This window comes from Canis lupus, chromosome 28 (genome assembly GCF_011100685.1).
Source record: "Canis lupus familiaris isolate Mischka breed German Shepherd chromosome 28, alternate assembly UU_Cfam_GSD_1.0, whole genome shotgun sequence".
Lineage (NCBI taxonomy): Eukaryota > Metazoa > Chordata > Mammalia > Carnivora > Canidae > Canis > Canis lupus.
This window is the reverse complement of record NC_049249.1, coordinates 13753982-13774308: the sequence shown is the minus strand read 5'-3', so window position 1 is coordinate 13774308 and position 20327 is coordinate 13753982. Positions and strand designations below refer to the sequence as shown.

Here is a 20327-nt window from a genome sequence, read left to right as displayed (position 1 = left end):
GATGAGCAGCCATCTGCCCACCTCTGTCTTCTGCTTTCTTCATCTCTGAAAAACTGAGCTTTCTAGTGCTTTCTAGGCTAGGCTATTTCAATCTTGAAGTGCCTGCAGCTGCTGTTCACATCACAGTTTTCCAGCTTCCTCCCCTTTAAAAAATATATATATTTAAAAAAATCTTTTAATGGAATACAGTAGAGTATTGTGGAAAAGCATCCAACCTGGACCAGCCAGCTCAAACTCCCTCTCCCCCACTGGTCAATAAGAAACCCTGTTTTTTTTTGTGCCTTACCCCCAAAAGAGTTATAAAGTTCAGTAAGTGCCTAGAAAGCAAGCAAGACTCTGCGATGCAATCTGGATCACCCATTACCAATTTGCTTTGCTCACCCACCGTAGTGGCTGGGCCTTATGCTTCCTAGGGGAAAATGAGCAGTTTGAATGCCTGCCCCCTCCTTCCCCCTTCTCCCATCTCCCCCATTCTCTTCCCTTTGTTCTCCATAAATGGTTCCTAATATGGGGGTGCCTGTGTTTGTGGCTCTTTGGGGAGAAAACTTTGAGCCCAAGTTGGGGTTTCACATGTAACCCCAAGACTGCAAGCGCTGGATGCAGCCTGCAGCGGTTACAAAAGGCAGATTACCATGCAGTGCTGCTGAGTTGCAGTTATTTTATGCCATTTTGTATTTCTACCCTCTATGGTAGTGACTCATTGCTTTCCAGTTCAATGTGAGGACATGTCCCACGGTGTTGACTGCCTGATGCTCCTGGAGGACATTCCTAACCCACCACTCACCAAGTTATTAGAAATCTAACTCCGAAATCACTAATCCCCAAATAGCCTCTATTCTCTCAACTGCTGGCTTCCTTGCTTTGATTTTATGCACAGTAGTTCTAAACTCAAGGCCAAAAATTCTACCCCATGCCGAGCCACTTTCAAAGGAGAACCAATATGCTAAGACTAGAGGGGGATTTGAATAGCGGCTAATTGTCAGTTTGTCTAGTGAAAAAAGCTTCCTCTTTCCCCTGAGCGGGCTGGTTATTTGTTAAAGTTTGCTGGGGTTTTGGAACACCTCGCTGTTAGGGGCAGCTCAGACTCAGCAGTTTTAATTATTAATCAGGTCAAAGGCTGATGACAATTTTTCTTCTCTTCAGGGGAGGGTCTTGAAAGTTCACAGGAGGGGATGTCCAAGCCCTTGTCCTGTGATGGGTGGAAGGGAGGGAAGGAGGGAAGTGATTCAAACCAGATCAGTCCTGAGTCCTTAATGGTTCCTTGCCCTAGACAGATTGGGTTGGAAAGTTACTAAATCTGCCTCTGGATTGATTTTAAGTGAATATAGATCTTTATCCTTTCCGGGGCTGGGGAGGGTGTGGGGGTAGGGGGCCAGTGGTAGAGCAAATTCCAGACTTGACAGCACATGTGAAAGTGTATCCTGTTGTACCCTTGCAAATTGGAGTGTAGAAAAGGTGTTATGCTCTTCAAATTTGTCCACTTCGGGGCATCAGCTCATTCTGGGTGGGGATGGGGAGGGCTCTTTTCTTCAGCACATTTTGAGAAAGGCAGGAGGCTTTTTCTAGTTTAGGTTTGTAACGTTTCCAAATATGCTGACTCTATTCCTGCCCTGCCTCCCACGCTTCTCTCCTGATCTCTGCGGGTCTGCTTTCTCTCTTTTTGGCCTGAGACCCCAGCTTGACAAGATCCAGAAAGGTCTCCTTCCCGTCAGCCATTCTACAGGATTCCAGCAGGCCCCACCTCCCGCCCCTGTTGCTAGGCAGATTCCCCTGTTGCTAGGCCACCACTGCTTCTTCCCTGCCTCAAAAAGAGGCAAATTCCTGGTGACCCGCTCAACAGTCCACCCACCCACACACTGACAAAATGAGTGGATCCTAAATACCTAACATATGTGAACCCTTATGCCCAGTGTAGATCAATTCCAAACGGGAGAAGAGGCAGCAAAGCCAGAGGTGTCAGAGATGGAGGTGACCAGTTGTTCCAGGGAAGGTGAGCAGGTTGTCTCCTGGGAGGTTTCTCAGGGGACAGCCATTAACTTGGAGACTTTTCTCTGGTCCAAGATCTGACCCTCAGCCTTATGGGCTCAGAAAACTCATTTTATCTGCAATGAGAAACAGATCCTTGTCTGGTAACAAAAGCATATTAATCAGGCTTGAAAGATTGATGCCTAAAACCAGAATGTGAATTTATTAATTTATAATGAGCAGTCTGTCACATGGATCCAGGAGACTCCTGCAGGCATCACCATCTCTGAGGAGGCAGACTTTTCTGGAAAAGACAGAATCACTGAAGAGTGTTGGAGAGTTAATATGGAAAGGGAGCTATATCTATTTCTACACTTAGATCTATTGTAACATTCTTGCTGTATGTCAGACAAAATGCTACATGTTTTACAGACATAATTTTATCAATTCCTCACATAAGCCATGAGAGGGCGCTACAAGCACTCATCCTCTTTCACGGAAAGAAAGCCGTTCAGGTTAAAAGACTTAACTGAGGTCATCTAGAAGTTGATGTCTATTGTTTCCAGGTGAGAATGAGTCCTGGCATGCTCTTTCCATGTTTTAATAGGAGCCAGATGTCAGCATATTTTGGTGAAAAGTCCAGTACCAGAACCAATACCAGAAGGAGAAGCCCATGGTGGGACTAATAGATCCCAGCTACCTGGCAGTGGTGAAGTGGCAAATTTGGGTGAAGGTGAATTGGATAATGGATACTGAGGTGCTGGTGAATCAGCCAGGTGGAGATATTCTCTAAATGATGAGGTGTGTGGAAGCAGAACTCTGCTGAGCCAAGATCTAGAGACAGAAATTAGTGGCATCATCCGGCATATGCCTTTCCTCTTCTGGAGGTTCTCTGAGATCAAAGCTTTGACATTCTTATTGATAGTGGGTAAATATTTGTGCGTTTTAACTCCACTGTGGTATTAGAATGCAGGAAGGTCCTTTGGGCAGGGTAGGCATCTGAATAGGGTAGGACAGGGTACCTGAGAGAATTGCCAGGATTAGGAGTTCAGAGGAGAAAGGTTCCTGGTGTAGCGACTCCCAATGCCATCTTGCCATCAACCCAAGAGGCCCAGCACCTAACCAGACCAAGAGACCAAGATCTTAACTTTAAGGAAAGGTAGAAGGCATTGTTCACTGAACTCTCTGTAAGGGATAGCCTGGAGCCTGTGTAAGAAGGTGACAGAGGAGTGACTTCCTTGGCTGGGGGGCCTGGTAAGGAGCCCCCACCAAAGGGAAATGCAGGCGGGCAGCACAGCCCTGATCGGGGGCTTGATCAAGCCAGCGGCCTAGATGGCAGCATGTCAAACAACTAAGAGCTCCATCAGGCATGGTGATGGTGTTAACCTCTATCTCTGGCTGGAGCGTGAACATCTTTGTTCTGTATCTAAGCCTTACAGAATTGAGGAGTGAGGAGCAAGGAGGTGTAGGTGGCCAGCAAGCTGAAGCTTCCCTCCCTTGCTCCCTCCCTTGCTCCCTCCTTATTCACCTAGTCTTGCAACAAACTTTCCTGGGACTAGATTTGAGTCATTCTGGGAGAAGGAATCCGCAGCTGTCCGTTTCTCTGCTTTTGTAATTTACTTTCTTGGCTTTCCCCCCACGTTCCTAGTGAAGTGTTTTTTGAACAATCTCAGCCTTGTCTGGACGCCTGAGATTTGCCCACATTTGGGCCAAGAGAGTCAAGGGGTTCCAGGGCCCCTGGAAATTTAGCATGGTGGGCCAGCAGCTGTCTCAGCTGGATTTGCAGGAAACAGCTGGTAGAGCCAGGGCAGGGAGAGGTGAAGCCCCGAGAGAGGAAGAGATTGCAAAAGGGAGAGCCATGGGAGCAGCTGCAGTTGCTAAGCTCTTCCCTCCTGGACCCCTCTATCATGGGGGGCCTTCTCAGCTCCAACACTCCCCACCCTGACTTCTCTCAAAAAAAGAAATAAACAAGTTAAAGTGATGCCCCAGAGACCAGAACCAGCAGACATGGACAATATCTGACAGGGAAGCAGACCCAGGGCTCTTACATTAGAGCCCAGGTTTATTCCCAGGCAAAGCTTAACAGCACCCTGGGTGTGATTCAGCTGGTGGGGGTGGGGGAAGGATTATGCCCCAGACACCAGACCGTGACTGTTTGGGCCTGAAATCCAATCAGGGGACTTGGCATTCAATTGAAATAGCAGAAAACTGGAGGAATTTGGGCCTCTTCTGTTAGTTTAGTAAACCGAGAGTCTCTCAGACATGTGTGCACTGCTCTGGCCTGCATCTGATTGGAGACCCTCCTCACCCCTGTCTTCCTGACTTGGATGAACAATGATTTTTTACTTATAGACTCGGAGTTATGTAATAATCAGACAAAGACAATGATTTCCTTGACTTATCGCTGGCTAGCCCTTTGGAAGGAAGGGCTAGAGTGGGAAGATGTCAGAGCCACTCAGAAAGTTTTGTGTGTATGGAGGGGTACCTTCTCCAAACCCACTATCTCAAAGGCTCAGGATTGGTTCTTGGGCAGCAGTGGTTAAATTGAAATCTTGATTCTCTTGGTAACTTGATGGCTTAGTTTAGGCCTCGAGTTGCTGTTCCATGAACTGCCTTGAAATTTAATCACCCAAATTTATTTCCTAGAGTGTTTTTCACCGTCTCCTCCTGTAGGCCCATTAGTCACCATCCCATGACCTGACAGAGTGATTATTAAAGACCCTGTCGTTCCCCTTCACTAGATTTAGGGGTGTTGGTAACTCTGGAGACAAGTTCTAACTTGAGTCACAGTTGGGTGGATTTCCCCCCTGCAATCAGTTGTGAATCTTCCCTGAGGGCATCCTCTTCAGGCTGAGAGAGTAACACTGGGGACCTTCTGTTCTTTCTTCAAAACTAGAGAGATAGTTACCGGGTTCTTCTAGGGCTGGTGTTCTTAGGTTGAGGGTTATATTATCCTTTGCCCGGAGGCACATCACAGACCATCTCCCAGCTTCAATTTCCCTGTTGGTGAAATGGAGATAATGCACAGAACGATGGAAGGGCTGAGCCTGGCATGTAGGCATGTGCCACGTGTTAGCTCTCTTCCCGTCCAGCTGGGATGAGACCCAGGCCTTCCTTCGGGGATCTTGGCAGAGAAATTTTATCAGTCTGATTTGGAAGCATTCTTAAAAAATTTTGTTTCAGACTAATTCTGAAAATGAAATGTTTAGCTATTCCTCCTTCCAATCTATTTCTCTTCTAAGGTAGGAGTTGCAAACTTACATAATCACAGGTGCCAGGCAGGTAATATAAATAAGCTGGCTGGACACCGGGTGGGGGACAGGAGGCCAAGAGCCTGTGAAGAGAAGTTGATGTCTATTGTTTCCAGGTGAGAATGAGTCCTGGAATGATCTTTCCATGTTTTAATAGGAGCCAGATGTCAGCATATTTTGGTGAAAAGTCTCAAATTTAAATGCTTTCAACAAATTAAAACATTTAAAATGTGAAGTTCATGAAATATAGTACGGTTGCCTGGTGGCTAGAGTCACAACCTCTGCTCTTTGCAGGTTCTGGAGAGGGAGTTGTCTCCTCCCTGCAGGACTGGGCATGCCTACTCTCTGCCTGGTTGACCTTTGGAGTTATCTCTGCAGGCCTGCTCCTGTCCTGCAGACATGCTGGACCAGTTAAAGGTTATTCTGTAGAAACCTCAACCAACAAGTCAAAAGATGAGTTTCCTGCTCTTAATAGATAATTTTTATTGGTTTTGCAATAAACGTATGAAATAGAAACAATAGCAATAAACTAGCTCAACAAGAAATCGAAAGGCACAGGCCCCCAAAGCCCTTCCCGCCTCTCCTTAATGAGTCTCTAATTTATAGACCGACTAGCAGGACCACTTTTCTTTTTCCAAGCTTTGCAAACTTTTCCATTTTGGAGGCTTGAGGACTCTGGGGGCTGTGCGCTTGCTTCCACATAGTTGCTGAACAGAAGCCAGGGCAGAGCAGTGCCAGACAAGAGAGGGTGGCACTACTTTGAAGCTTCAGAGTCTGGACTCCACCCTGTTTCTTCTGACTTTGAGGGTCTGCCTCCTTTTAATTTCATATTTATGTGCAGGGCAGAAAGGGAGAGGGACCAGAAGGAAAACTCAGCTGAGATGGCCAAAGGCAGCTTTTTAATGCTGGGCGAGCAGTGACGGGGCGGGGGTGGGGTGGGGTGGTGGTGGCATGGAAAGCATCCAAAGGCCAGGGAAGGGGTCTTTCACTTTTAAACCTCTGCCCTTTATCTTGTGGAAGGTGCAGGATATTTTTAGTCCATGGTGCTAGGCCTTTTCCGAGGCCCTACATGAGCATACCCCTGTCTGCTAAGCAGCACCGGGTGGGGGTGGGGGTGATCTCTGTGTATTTGTGACACTGATGAGACCTCCTTGCTGTTGTTCTCAGTGGCAACTCAAGCAAGCTGGAGGCCCTGGGTCCCTGCCAGCGGGTGTTTACTTGCGGGGTTACTGGCAGTGTCAGATGAGTGATAGCTGGAGTCGGAAGGGCTCGTGCACCATCCGCACATTTCCCCTGAGGCCTGTAGCCCAGAGAACAGGTTATCTGTGTTCCTCATCAAGCTTCAGAGAAAGTGCAGGCCTCCCCAGGGCTCACACCTCAACAGAGTGAGTGAAAAAACAGAATCAAATGGGTTTTCCAGACCTGCCTCTTCAGCGATTGCAGGACCCCAGGGTCTGCATGGGTTGCAAAGACCCTGGCAGGCTGTGGTACAAGGGAGGCACAGAGAGCTTTTGCTTGGAATGTTTGTGATACCACCCCCAGGGCCAGCTGTGCACTCCAACACTGCCCCCTGCCCCTCTTCCCACTGTGCCCCCTGTGAGGAAGGAGCTGTTCGGGAGTCTGTCCTGGGAATTCCCAGCAAGGGGAAGGGCTGCAGACTTCTCCAGGGCCTTAGCTCTCTGTCTCTCCCCTCTCGCTCACCCTCTTTCCCCCCTCCTCAGTGGGCTTGGGGGAAAAGACCGCTGACTTTGCAACCCACAGCCCCTGAAAGTCCCCATCTATGGCTTGCTGTTATGCTTCGAGGACACAGGACTGTGAACTCGAAATTGTCTCGCCTTTGTCACCTCCTGGCAGGTCTTTAGAGCTCGGGGAAACAGCGGAGCGGTACAAATCGCAGCGGCGTGGTAAAGCCCCCCTTACTCCTGATGGGTTGCCTGACTCATATCCGTTTCCCTGGCAAAAAATAAGTTTTTGTTATTGCTGGCTTGGCAGAAGCACGGAAGAGTGCGCGAGGATCTACTGCCCCATGCATCACTGGCCAAATTGCCTGAGAAATCCCAGCTCTAGAACTTTTCATCGTTGGCTGTGATGTACGGAGCAGAACGGCAGCTCCATTTCCCCTGCGTGGGGCTCAGCAACGCTGGCACTCAGCAGACCTGCTCTGCTTGCAACTCCCAGCAAATGTGGCCTCTCCTTCCTCTTCCCCTCCTCTTGGCCCCCTATTCCCCCCAGCCTTTATCCCCCCCATCTGCTCATCAACCCCCTCCCTGCCTCTACCCAGCAGGGCCATAGCTGGAGAATCAGGAGGAGGCCCACCATGTCACTTCCCCATCACTCTGCAGACGATTCCACACTAATGTTCTTTTACTGCTGTGATGCTGCACTAATTAATAAGCATCCTGCACAGAGGCCTTGCCTTGCCTCCCTTCCCCTCTCCTCCTCTGCTCTCCCAGCCCCTCCCTGCCAGACCTCAAGAAGGCCTCATGATATCCTGGCATCTGGCAGCAGAGAAAGGATTTTGCTCCTCTACCTGGGCTGCCTGATATTGCTATGAGAGATAACTGTATACGAACCAATAATCTAGCCTGACAATCCAATTTACTGACCAATAGCGCACAATCCACCATGTCATCGGCTGTGGGGAGGCCCATAAATTAGTTCCTAGTAATTTATTCTGATCAATAGAATGGGCAAAGTCACTTGTCTCTTTAATCAAAGGCCCTCTCAGAGATGTCAGTACAGGCGGCTGTGTGGGAGGGAGCAAGGCTCAGTGAGCAACTGGGCGGTGGGTACGTGGCACCACACCCAGAACCCTGGCTTCAGATTCCAGCAGATGGCACCCCATAATGGGACTGGTGTGGGAGGGCACCTGGGATCTTAGCTACCTATACTTCATTTGGCCACTCTAACCATAAAGCATTGGCCTTCAAACAAGCTAACAGAAGAGATGGCTGGGGTGGTGGTTAGCAAGAGATAGACTTGAGGAGATACTGGACTGGACTCCAGGGACGTCTTGTCCCTTCTGAACGTTTGGAGTCTTCCTTCCTCCTCAGGTCACAGGAGCCCCAGCTGTCCTTGGCCTGGGGCTTCTGTAAAGAGAAGGTACATAGCGTGGTGGGTAAGAGCCAGATTGTTCTGTTTTGAATGCTGATGTCTCCACTGCCTAGATGTGAGGGCTTGGGCAAACTGCTTGCCTCTTCTATGATTTAGTTTCCTCTTCTGTAAAGTGGGGCTAATAGTCATATGCATCTCATGGGGTTATGAAGAGTATTCAATAAATGAATATATGACATATATTAAATTAATACATTAATATGTAAAGCTCTTAGAATGGTGCCTGACACACAGTAACTGCTATATTGAGTATTAAAATAAGCAAACACAAAGAGATCAAGGAAGAATGTTGATGTGCCTCTCTCTGAAGATGTGCCAAGTCCTTGAGATGCTCTGCTTCCTGAAAACTTGCTCTTTCTGACCCGCCTTCACGTCTTGTTCTGCCATCCAAAATAAACAGACGAAGGAAGAATCAATTGATGCTATCTCTTTGAAATGACAGTGAAACTCCAAAGGCCTTTGTGCAGGATTCTTCCTCTCCTTCGGGGCCTCAGATAGAGCCAGTGCATTGAAGAGAGTCATTGACTCTGCTTTAGAGAAGACTTGCCTGTTATTAGATAGTGGGGGCAGGGGTGGTGGGGTGGAGTGGGCGGGTGGCCTGTTACCTGCATTGGATTGACCCATGAGAGAGGCAGAGCTCTCTGACACGAGCCACACAAAGGAAGGTACACAAAGGAAGGTACACAAAGGAAGACATGAGACAATGGTGCCAGGGTCTGTGACTTTGAGTTCCAGTCCCAGCCCTGTCATTCCCTAGCTGTGGGGCTTTGGCCGAGTCACTTCATATCTCTGACTGTGATTCTGTATCCCAGACATGAAGGAGTTGGATAGAACCATCTCAGAAGTCTTGTCCTGGCTCCGACACTCAAATTCTATACAGTCAGTAAGGAGTCTGTTGGCTTCTGACTCCCCTCAATCCTGTGCTCCCCACAATGATCATCTGAAAGTCTCTGAAACTAAGTGCCATAAGGAAATCCAAGATGTCTCAAATATTATAGTCACTAAATGGAACTGACGTCACTGACAGAACAGAGCCAGTTCCCTGAGAAGAGGAGTTGCTGGGGCCTTGAACCCAACTGAGACAGGGTCCTGGGTGTGCAAGAGGCCAGAGGATTCTGTTCTGTCATCAAGGTCAAGGGCAGGACTTCTGATTCTAAGGAACCTTTGGGGCCTCCTCTGCTCCTTTCACTGGCCCTCAGGGCTGCTTCAGGGTAGAGAACCCCATGTTAAGGGCACAGCCTCATTGAGGCATAGGGGGGAAACTGAGCCAAAATTCCACCTGAAATTCCAGGCTTCAGTGATTGTTCCTGGGTCCCATCCTGGCCTCTTATCTCCTCATAAATGAGCCCCGACATGTGCCCATCTCAGACCCGATGAGCTGGAGGGCTAGGGTATAGCAGTCATTGAGGTGATAGGGCCAGGTTGGAGGCCTGAGGCCGGCCCAGGGCGGCTGCATGGCAGGTGGACACAGTTTCTGGTGAGCAAGAATCTGGCACCCTCTGCTGACCCCGCGGCAGGAGACAGCTGGTCAACCAGGCTGGGGCTGCAGCCACCGGGAGGGGGAGGGGGAGGGGCGGGGCCCAGGACCAGGCGGCAGCTTACTAGTCAAAAGAGCAGCTCCCCTCTCTGAATAGATCATTTTTATTGGTTTTGCAATAAGCTTATGAGACAGGAACAATCGCAATAAACAAACTGAACAAGAAATCGAAAAGATGGGCCCCGAAAGCTGTTACTGAGCCCTTCTCAACCTTCTCTTAATGAGTCTCTAATTTATAACAAAGTCATCAGCCTAGTACCTCCAGGGTTCCCTGGCTCCAGGCTAAGACCCCATGGCTTCTGCCTTGTGTGTGTGTGATCTGTCATCTCTAGGTGCCTGGAACCTGTCTCCAGGAGGGACAGGAGACTCCAGCTAGAGGAATTGATCCAGAGAAGTCTTGGGACAGGCTTGAGACTTCAGTCATGGCTACCTCTGTGAGGATCTGGGACATGTGGTTCTCCCCCACCCTTCACTAGGCCTCTTCAGAATGAATGGGGCTGGCTCTGAAGCCACACGGCCTCCAAACTTCTTCCTCAACCCTCTTCCAAGCCCTAGGCTGCTGATGCAGACACAGAAATTGTGTTCCTTTCAGACTTCCAGGCTCGGGAGGCTAGGACAACTGGCAGCTTCACATTGCATGCTCCTCAGGATTGGCAGCCCTGATGAGGCTGGGGTTTTTCCCTCCTCAAGATTAGAGGCTCCCTTAGGGAAGCCATGTCTCCTCTCCTAAAGGCTTAGTCTCTCTGTGAGGCTAAGAGCTTCCCATCAGATGGTGCTTGTATGAGGCCAGGGCTGTCTCTTTCTTGAGGTGGGGGTTCCCTGGGGAACTGTTGCATCTCCTCCTTTGGACTGCAGCCCCTGGATGAGGGTCGTGTTTCCTTGCCTCAGACTGGGGCTGCAGGTGACAGGGCTACGTCACCTCCACAGACTGGAGCTCCCCTGCACGTTCATTTTTCTACAATTTCTTTTGTCATCAAAGGACCCTGAAGCCTTTTCCCAAAGCAGCTTCCTGTTCTGACACTGGCCCCTGCTCGAGGTACATGTCAGCTCCCTGTGCCTTTCCTGGTTGCTGAGCCTAGAACAGGGCATCCAGGGATCAGACTCACTGTCCCACCAAATATTGGCTGGGTGATTGGTAGAGCTGTATTTCTCCGCAGGGGACCCAGGGCTCCCTTGCGATGCCCGCAATCCTAGAGATGGCCACAAGATGTCAGTGTGAGGCCATGGAAATGGCTCCTGTACTAGGGCTGAGCTCAGAAGGAAAATCAGCGACCAGAAAGGGGTGGGCGGGTGGGAGGGGGGGCAGTCTTGGCAGCCAGCACTGTGCTTTTCTCTCTGTCCCCTCTGCAGGTCCCAACACTAGCCCTCCCACACCTTCTCCCTTAAACTCACAGCAATGCTCCATCTCCTGCTCTGCCTCCAATTCTTTGCTCACGGAAAAGTGGGTTCTCAAGCTCCCTGACATGCAACTCTGGGAAGGATGAGGAGCTTTGTCCCTGCTGCAGGCACCCTTGTTGGGGAGAGCAACGCCTGCAGGTGTGATCCTATGTGTCATCGTGGGTGTGGCCTCAGGCCACCAGGCACTCAAAAGCCGGCGCCTGTGTGTGTGTGTGTGTGTGTGTGTGTATGTGTGTCTTTGCAAGAATTTATATTTGCTACAGTCGTTCAGACCTGGAAGAGGACCTTAGAAATTTCCCAGTCCAATTCTTGTTTCATAGATAAGGAAATACAGGCCCTGAAAGAGCGGGGGCTTAACTTAAGGCCATGTAAGCAAGTCTGTGGCTGGGAGAGCACAGCCACAAAGCTGTCCCTGGGACCCAGGTCTCCTGCCTTCCAGCAGTACATATACGGGTTCCCATCTGGAGTCTCCAGGGCTGTGTGTCTGGTATACTTCTGTCTTAGTGTTTTACTTTCAATGGGTCCTGGGATGCTCCCCTACTGATCGCCAGCCGGCAAGGTTCTGAGCAGAATCAGAAGGCAATGGGGAGGGGGCACTTGATGGGATGAGCACTGGGTGTTATGCTATATGTTGGCAAATTGAACTTCAATTAAAAAAATAAATTTAAAAAAAAGAAGGTAATGGGGAGAAGAGATGGGATGGAAAGGAAGAATGGAAAGGCAGGGATGTATCTATGGGTGTGGGTGCATGTCTCTTTATGCTGCACCATAGCAGCATGTAGATGCCAGTGAATGGGTGTGTCCGAATCTCCATGTGTCAAGTGAATGTCTGTGTCAGAGCCCATGATTCTGGTGTGTGGGCTTGAGTTTGTGTGCATGTTTGTGCCTGTGTGTGCATACATGTCCTAGGACCTGTGTGAGTGACTACTTGGAGTCCAGGCCTCTTAGGGAGGTGTTGGTGCTGCGGGCTGGAGAGTGTGAGTGATGGTGTGTGCCAGCCATTGGCGTGCATGTCAGTGACTCAGGAGCGTGCATCAGTCAGGGGCCATGTGAATGACTGTGGGTGTCAGTGAGGACATGAGTGTGTGTGTATGTGTGAAAGAGAGGCTGCTCTGTCTCCCCACCTCCTTGCCCCCCGCCAGGCTGTCTCCTGTGGCCCCTAGGGGTTCTGTGTCCCCGCCCCAGCAGCAGCGAAATCCTTTATCGGTTGAGGCACCAGCCCCCGTGTAGGGATTTCAAGGTTCCTGTCGGTTCCATCCATCTTCCGGGGCCTCCTGGTATTAGCATTGATCTACAGGGGAAATGGAGAGCGCGCCTGGGTTATTACGCACCCGCCCGCCTTCCCTGGGCCGTGATTGAGTGCACACAGAGAATTTTTGAAACATGGCCACCCTAACTTATTCTGTCTTCCTGCCAATAGCGTGGCGTGGGTCCAAATTACGGGTCGATACCAGCTGATCTTTTTATGTTAAACTGTGATGAAGTCGCTTCTATGTGGAGATGGGATTAAGCCCTGAGCCCTCCTTTAGGGGAGAATTCTTGGGGTGGAGAAGGGGGAATCAAGGAGCGGACGAGGGGAGCAGTCCTTAGGCATGATGGTGGTGGGGATCGGTGGGGTGGGGGGTGGGGGGGCGGGCAGCCTGAGCAAGGCACGTGTACCAGGGCAGTCAGAGCTAGCCACGCGCTGGCCTCAGGCCTCCCTGCCTGATTTCTCCCTTTGTGACCTTTACCACCCTGGGGACCCCTAGGGCCCCCCATCAGACTTTCCATGGTCAGCCAGTCTGGCCCTAGTGAGCCCCTCCCTGTTCCCCTCCAAGGATAGAATTCCATTTCCCTCCAGCCCCCTCCACCCCTCTCCTCCAACCCCCCTCCACACACCTGCACCATCAAACGGGTTTGTCTTTAACCTCCAAACAGGGAACTTTAATTAAAGAGACAGTGACCCCTTTTATGAGTTTGGTCGAGTTGGGTTTCAGGGCCCTTGTCACTAGGGGCTCACATAACGCTAACAAAAGCTTGCAGGCCCCAAGAGGAGCCGGTCTTCTTCGTAGACATTGCAGCAGGGCACAAGGTGGGGATGGGGGGGATGGGGCAGGAGGAGGCATCTTGGGGCTAGGAAATACAGGTGACAGCCTCAGTAAGGTGGTCACTGGGTTGGTGGTTGGGGAAGGGTGAGGGGGCAGACCTGGGTCTGGGGTAGGGGCACTGACTACTGTACCTTTGCAGCATGACGCCCACACCCCCAACCATCTGGGTCCAGCAGTGTGGAATAGCTAGGCTTCCAAGACACACTCGTGCAAACATCCAGGGCTCCTATCCTGTTTGCCTGTTGGCATGTGTGATAAAACCAGAAGTAATTTCCAAGAGAAATAGATAGGCTAGAACTTACTCTAAGAACAGCTGATATTTTTTTACTCACATATTTAAAGGAAAAGTGATTTTATGATAAAACATAATTGCTAATAACTATAATAACACCACTCAACATATGGCATGAAACACAAATGCTGTCCTGAATCTGGAGGTGCAAACACTGCACAACACAACCTACTGCTCAGAAGGGAGCGGTTCCCCACCACCCCCACCCGCAAGAGCTGGATACAGGCCTCCTCTCCACTGCAGTCTCTCTCCCCTCCCCCACTTCCATCTTCCTTCCAGACCCCCAAGGTGGACAACTATTGGGTTAGTGTTAGGAGTCTGAAGGGCCCTTATCTTATGTCTAATCACCTCTTAACTGTTGAATTTTAACTAAGGGCTTCTTTCGGTCCTGTAGGAGATGTTTGCTTGCCCTTTGATCTAGTTCTTTGATATCCTTTGTGAATTCTTGGAGCTGAAGAGGGATGCCCAATCTGTCACACTTATTCATTCAACAAACATCAGGGGCTATTAAAAGGAACCTGTGTGTAATTGATTCTTTCTGAAAGGGTGGATTTTCCCTAAGTGGGGTACACTCCCATTAACCAGAGGCTAAATTGTCAACTATCTGCACAGGAAATTCACCACCGAAATGGTAATCCAGGGTAGTCTCTGATTGAAAACTAGGGGTGATCCCAAACTAGCAAATGTGTGGAGGTGTTACTTAAGGCCAAAACTGAATGAAGATGATCCACAGCAACCCCCCTCCACTTCTGCTGTCACCCCTGGGTCCCTGACTCCTCCTGGTGACACATGTGCTTGTCACATGGGGGCGCTTGGGTGGGATGTAGGGATACCTGAGAGGAGTCATCTGTGACAGGGACACCTGTGAGAGGTCAAATGACCTCCACACAAGGGGGTGAGCGCACAGACCAACATGTGACATCATCATATCCTGGGCCTGCTCACTCCCACGCGTGGGCCTTCCCCGGTACACATGCCTACCCACATGAGTGGTCTGTGTGTGCACGCCTAGAGTGCAGGCACCCACAGAGAGAGGTCACAGCCCCTTCCCTCCTCTCTGGGGGAGGGACCTGGAGGCCAGAGGGGTTGGGGAGTAATTGGTTTTGGCGTTTCCTACCTCTCCTGCCCGGGGAAGCTTTCTCTGTTTCATCTTTAGCCTGATCAATCCTCAGTCATGTGCCTTTCCACATGGGCGCCCCCGGCCCCCCAACTCACCATGCTCTTGGAAACTTCGTTAGTACCATTAATCTGCTGACCCAGGCAAATCACCAACTCTTCCTGCAACTCAGCCTCTCAACTCATCCCCCCTGGACCACCCCTCAGGATCTGCTAATCACCCTCCCTCCCCAGGCTGACCCATTCTCCCCTGCTTCCTCCTGTTCCTGCTTACCCCTTCTGTGTGCCAGCCTCCCCCAGCCCATCACTCCCAGGGATCCTCCTTCCTCCTCATTCCCGTCCACATACTCACTGACTCCCAAGTGTTTACCCACAGGTGAGTACGCACTCGGTAAGGCAGTTAGCCCATGTCTGCCACCAGCACTCCGCAGAACCTGCGGCCTGGTGGTGGGGGATGTGGAGTCTGGCTCTGGCTGTGGGAACTGTACAAGGCACCGTGCTGAGGGCTTCCTGTTTGCCAGGCACTGTGCTAGACACTTCTACCCAGTTTTCTAATCCTCATGACCCAAGAGACAGGCATTATTTCCCCCATTTTAAAGACGAGGGGAATTGAGGCTGGAATGATAAATTACTTTTTTTTTAAAAGATTTTATTTATTCATTCATGAGAGACACAGAGAGAGGCAGAGACACAGGCAGAGGGAGAAGAAGGCACCACACAGAGAGCCTGACGTGGGACTCGACCCAGGGTCCCCAGGATCACGCTCTGGGCCGCAGGCGGCGCCAAACCGCTGCGCCACTGGGGCTGCCCTAAATTACTTTTTTTAAAAAAAGATTTTATTTATTTATCCACGAGGGACACACGCACACACACACACACACACACACAGAGGCAGAGACACAGGCAGAGGGAGAAGCAGGCTCCATCCTGGGTCTCCAGGATCAGGCCCTGGGCTGAAGGCGGCGCTAAACCGCTGAGCCACCCGGGCTGCCTGATAAATTACTTAATGAGTAGTAGACACAAGATCGGCATTGACTCAGATCTGCCTGATTCTAAAAACATGTTTTTTCATCTGTATAGAGGGAAGGAGAAGACCAGCCTTGAGCTAGCTTCTAGGTATCTTCCCTAGAAACTTTCTATGTGAAAGAGTCCCTGACATGAGGTTCATCCCAACTTTTTCCTCTCTCAGAGCAAGGTCTTCAGGTTAGGGTGAGTGTGTGTGTGTGTGTGTGTGTGTGTGTGCGCGCGCGCGCCCTTTTCTCCTTAGCCCAGAAAGCCCCCTGGTGTCCAGGCCCCTATCTGGAGCCCCAGGCTGCACCCTGAGCTAGGGTGCACCCCTCTCAGCTGGCTCCAGGCCTACAGAAGAAGGCCCTGCTCCTTCCGTGGCCTCTGTGGCTGATGTGCTGGGCCCATTGTCCAGTCAGGAACAAAGACTGCGGATTTAAGCTGAGTGACCAGGCGGCTCTGCCAAGCAGAAAAGACCGCCCCCCTCGAAGCTGGGCCCAGCCGGGGGCAGGAGGGGGACCCGAGAGAAAGGGGACAGGGAACCTTTGAAAGTAACTAATTAAAGGGCCTTTGCCTGCCCCCTCCTCCTGGGCGCCTAATCTCTCTAGGGGCAGCAGCCAGACAATGTGCCCCTCCACCCTGCCCCCCTCACCGGAGTTTTAAAACAAGAGACAACTTGAAGTTAATGAGCGCCACCTGACGGGGGTCCCCTAATGAGAGGGGGCTGCTGGGAGGCTCACACATTCTCTGGTTCCATGAATAGCTCCCCCCACCCCCTGAGTTTTATTCATCTCAGGCCAGGGGCAGGGGGCAGAAAGGAAGGGGGCCCTGCTCAGTTTGGAGCACGTGGACTGTCCTGCAGTATGGGGGCAGGGGGACCCCGCATGGCCCTCCCCCATGGTTGTGCCCACGTCTGTGGCTGAGCCCCGTCAGGCTGTGGCCTAAGACCTGGGAGGCCCAAGGCCTGGCTGGGTGGCTCAGACCAGCCTGCTTTGTAGGCCCTTGGTCCCTTGGTCTCTTTTCTCAATGTGGCACCAAGGCAGAGGAGGGCTGCTTTGGGGTTGCTGTACTTGGTGGTGGAGGCCAGGGCCAGGAGTCATTTGGGAGGGGGACTGAAAGGCTCTCTTGCATGTTTGGGCAGTCTCCACCATCCTGGCTCTTCCTATCCCTCCCTGGTCCTGGCCTGATCTCTGATTCCTGTATGGCTCCTATTTCTGAAGCTTAGCTCTGATGCTCCCATCCGCCACTTCCCCAGATCTAACTCCCATCCCCCTGCCACCCTCCCTGTTGTCAACAGTGGCTCTTCTCTCAGACTCAGCATCCTCTGTTCCCAGAGCGGGTGGGCAACTTGTCAGCCCCAGAAGACAGGCCTGGCTTCTCCAGTATGCATGTGAGTCTTGCCTCTGTGAGTGTATAACAGCAAACAGGTGTGTAACAGCCTAGGGAGTAGGCCAGTGTGGAAACACTTTTGGGTTATTGGGGAGATGGTGAATGACCCCAACTCTCTGCCTCATACTGGCATTCTGCCCCAAATAACTCTCCCACAGCTCACTGTCATCCTGAAACCCTATCCTAAAGTGCACTGGAGTCCATAGTGGGGCTCTGATGTCAGATGAGGAGTCTGGGAAACAGAGCCCTGAAGCAGCCTGGTCTCTGGTCTCAGGGCCAGACACACCCAGCAAGGGCTCCTCAGAGCAATGTTGCACAATTCCCCCACTACCCCCAAAAGGTGGGAGCTGAGTGGGTAGCATTTGAAGGGCCCAGGGCAGTTTGACATGGAGGGGAGGGAGGGACCAGACATAATAGGGGTCTCCAGCCAGCAGAGAGCCATGGACAGAGGTGACTAATTTCCCAACTACTCATGGTGAAAATATCACATTTCATGCTTTGTTGCCGATTCATAGAAAAATCCTATTAAAACCGGGTGGATTATTTATACAGTTTAAACAAATGATGATCAAAGATTTTACTCGTTTTGAAGACAACCCAGGGTTATGCAGCCTGGCTGGGGGCTTATCCAGAGTGTGGCAGGCAAGTGTGAGGTGCGTGGATGACTTGGTAGGAGGTAGGAGCAGGTGGGGGTAAGTTAGGGGCAGGTTTACATGGCGGGCTTGTGGGGGTGGGGGTGTGGGGAGTTACAGCTGTTCTGTCCAGTAGGGGGCGCCCCTCCCCACGGTGTTGATACCCCCCTGCCTCCACCTAATCAAAGCCCCACAGAAAGGTGATGATTTCAGGTCCCTTTTTGCCTGTTCAAGGACCTGTCAATTCCCTTGAAAGTGTTGTTGGAGGCACTTATTTTTGTGGAGCTGTGATTGTGCGGTACTGGGCTTGGCACCTGGATGCGTGCAAACAGGCATTGCGTGTGACTGCAGGCCAGCCCAGTATCTGCGCATGCGTCAGTGTGCACCTGCGTGGGCTAGTTAGGGTATGCTGCGTGTCTCTGTTGCCTCTATTATTCACCTTCCTCTCAGGGCAGTGCTGAAGGTCTCCCTATTATTATAGGGTACAATAACCTTATTACTCTTGCACAAGCAATGGCATGTGCACCGCACAAACAGATCACACTGTGCAGTGGGCCACTTTTTGAGAGCCACCCTCCCCCATGGCTTAGCTTTAAGTGATGGTAAGTGGTAGGTGGCTGGAAGAGGGATAGGTCCCCTTCTTGGCCTACTGTGGGGGATCCTCGCCTGGAAGGCATTCCCTGAAGCTTTGGCTTCCGCATCCCAATGCTAAAGATACAGGAACTTCCTGAATCCCTGGAGTCCCAGATCCCTTGGGGATATAACCCCCCACAGAGTTCCCCCACCCTGAGGAAGGGTGTGCTAAGTGCTTGAGATCCCTGATTGGAGGTCTGCCTAGAGCTCTGTGGTGAGAACCTGGAGCCCAGCTCAGCCCCAGGAGTTGGCAGAGGGGGTTGGAGGGAGAGGTGGATGGTGCCTGCGGCAGGGACAGAGCGGCCCTGCATCCCGTGCCCTTGCCACCTGTCCCTGCCCACCGGGCCGTCCTGCCTCAGTAGTTTTATTACGCAGAGGGAGATAACGCCCTGGGGGAAGGCAGCCTGTTCTGAAGGGGAATGTACTCCCTTCCACCCATCCCAGCCTCAGGGGCCAGGCCAGGGCCTAGGTGAGTTTCTGGTCTGCTGGATTCTGCGGAGCTAAACTAGGGTTCCCCGGAGAGGCCATGAACAGATCTGGAGGTCCCCATAGGAAAGAGTGGAGGGTGCCTGGATGGCTCAGCAGTTAAACTGTGCTTTCGGCTCAGGGCATGATCCTGGAGTTCAGGGATCGAGTCCCACATCGGTCTCCCTGAGGGGAGCCTGCTTCTCCCTCTGCCTAAGTTTCCACCCCACTCTCTCTGTGTCTCTCATGAATAAATAAATAAAATCTTTGGAAAGAAAAAAAAAAGGAAGTGGTGGAGGGAAAGCAAGAGCGGAAGAAGAGGCAGGGTCAGGCTTCTCTTGGTGGGAGGAAGGGGGAAATTTTGGTAGGGCAGGTTTAGAAACACTGGGAGATGGGGTTATCTGCCTCCCTGGAGACCTCCCAGCTGGAGTAGGGGAGAGTGGGAGTAACTGAGGGCACCCAGCCTGGAGGGTTATTGCGGTGGGTCAGTGCTGCAAATGCGTCTAAGGGACATGAAATGTCTTCTTTGCCACTTGATTTGCTTATATATTTATTTATTCTTCCTTGAATCTGGTTCCAGCAGTCACATGCATCCCCAAGGCCTATGCAGCTAGCTAAGGAGCAAGACCTGGCCTAGGGAAATTTAATCATCTCATCATGGAGACCCTAGCTTATTATTTGTTTTCCTCCTGGACTCTCTCCTCCCTCCTTCCTTCCCTCCCTCTTTCTTTCATTCTCTCCTTTGCTTCCCCCCCTTCTTCCTTCTTTCTTTCTTTCTTTTTTTTTTTTTTTTTTTTTTGAGGAAAGAAAACAGGCCACACTAGGGGAACCTGCAACAGCAGCCAGTAGAACAATCACATGCGACTGGGGCATCCATCACAGCCTGGTCCTGCAGCAGCCCGCCTGGAGGAGCCGCCACCCTCACCACTACTGCCTTCACCACAGCTTGCACTTTATTAGAATTTATACGTTGCCCCGATTGAGGGGGAAAATAATTAACACCCCTACAAATATATCGTAAACAAAATATTTATTAGAAATAAATAACTCATTTATTTTACATATTTCATTTCAACAATAACATTACCCAATTTATCATTTAACATTTTTGCAAGACAACTTAACGACTACTTATTAGCATTTCCATTTTTCACCCGCGCACCATAAAGCACGGGCGCTCCCCAAATGGCCTGGCACAAGCCGAGCCAGGAGCTCAGAGGACCCTGGGGAAGGCTGTGGACCCCCTGGATCTCCCTCTTTTATGCACATGAACATGTGCAGGACCAACATCCCATAACCAGTACATGTAGTCACTTTCAAACATAGACGCTTTCTTCTCATATAAATCCACTCAGCTGCCTACCCCCTGCAGACACCCCCAGAAAAGAAACATACAGGCATGCAAAGTGATTCCCTGCCTGATTCCAAATATTCATGCTGATA

General features: G+C 50.9%; 1 long non-coding RNA gene across 4 annotated transcripts; it reads left to right on the top strand.

Moving 5' to 3' along the window:
• The first annotated feature begins 1784 nt into the window (after positions 1 to 1784).
• On the top strand, positions 1785 to 19892 carry LOC111092969. 4 transcript variants are annotated; one of them, XR_005380506.1, is made up of 4 exons: positions 1785 to 1990; positions 2573 to 2698; positions 17063 to 17155; positions 19699 to 19892. It is a non-coding gene; the product is annotated as an uncharacterized LOC111092969 (long non-coding RNA). The 4 variants fall into 4 exon arrangements; XR_005380505.1 differs by lacking the exon at positions 2573 to 2698; XR_005380507.1 differs by lacking the exon at positions 2573 to 2698 and having other exon boundaries at positions 19692 to 19892.
• Positions 19893 to 20327: the final 435 nt, after the last annotated feature.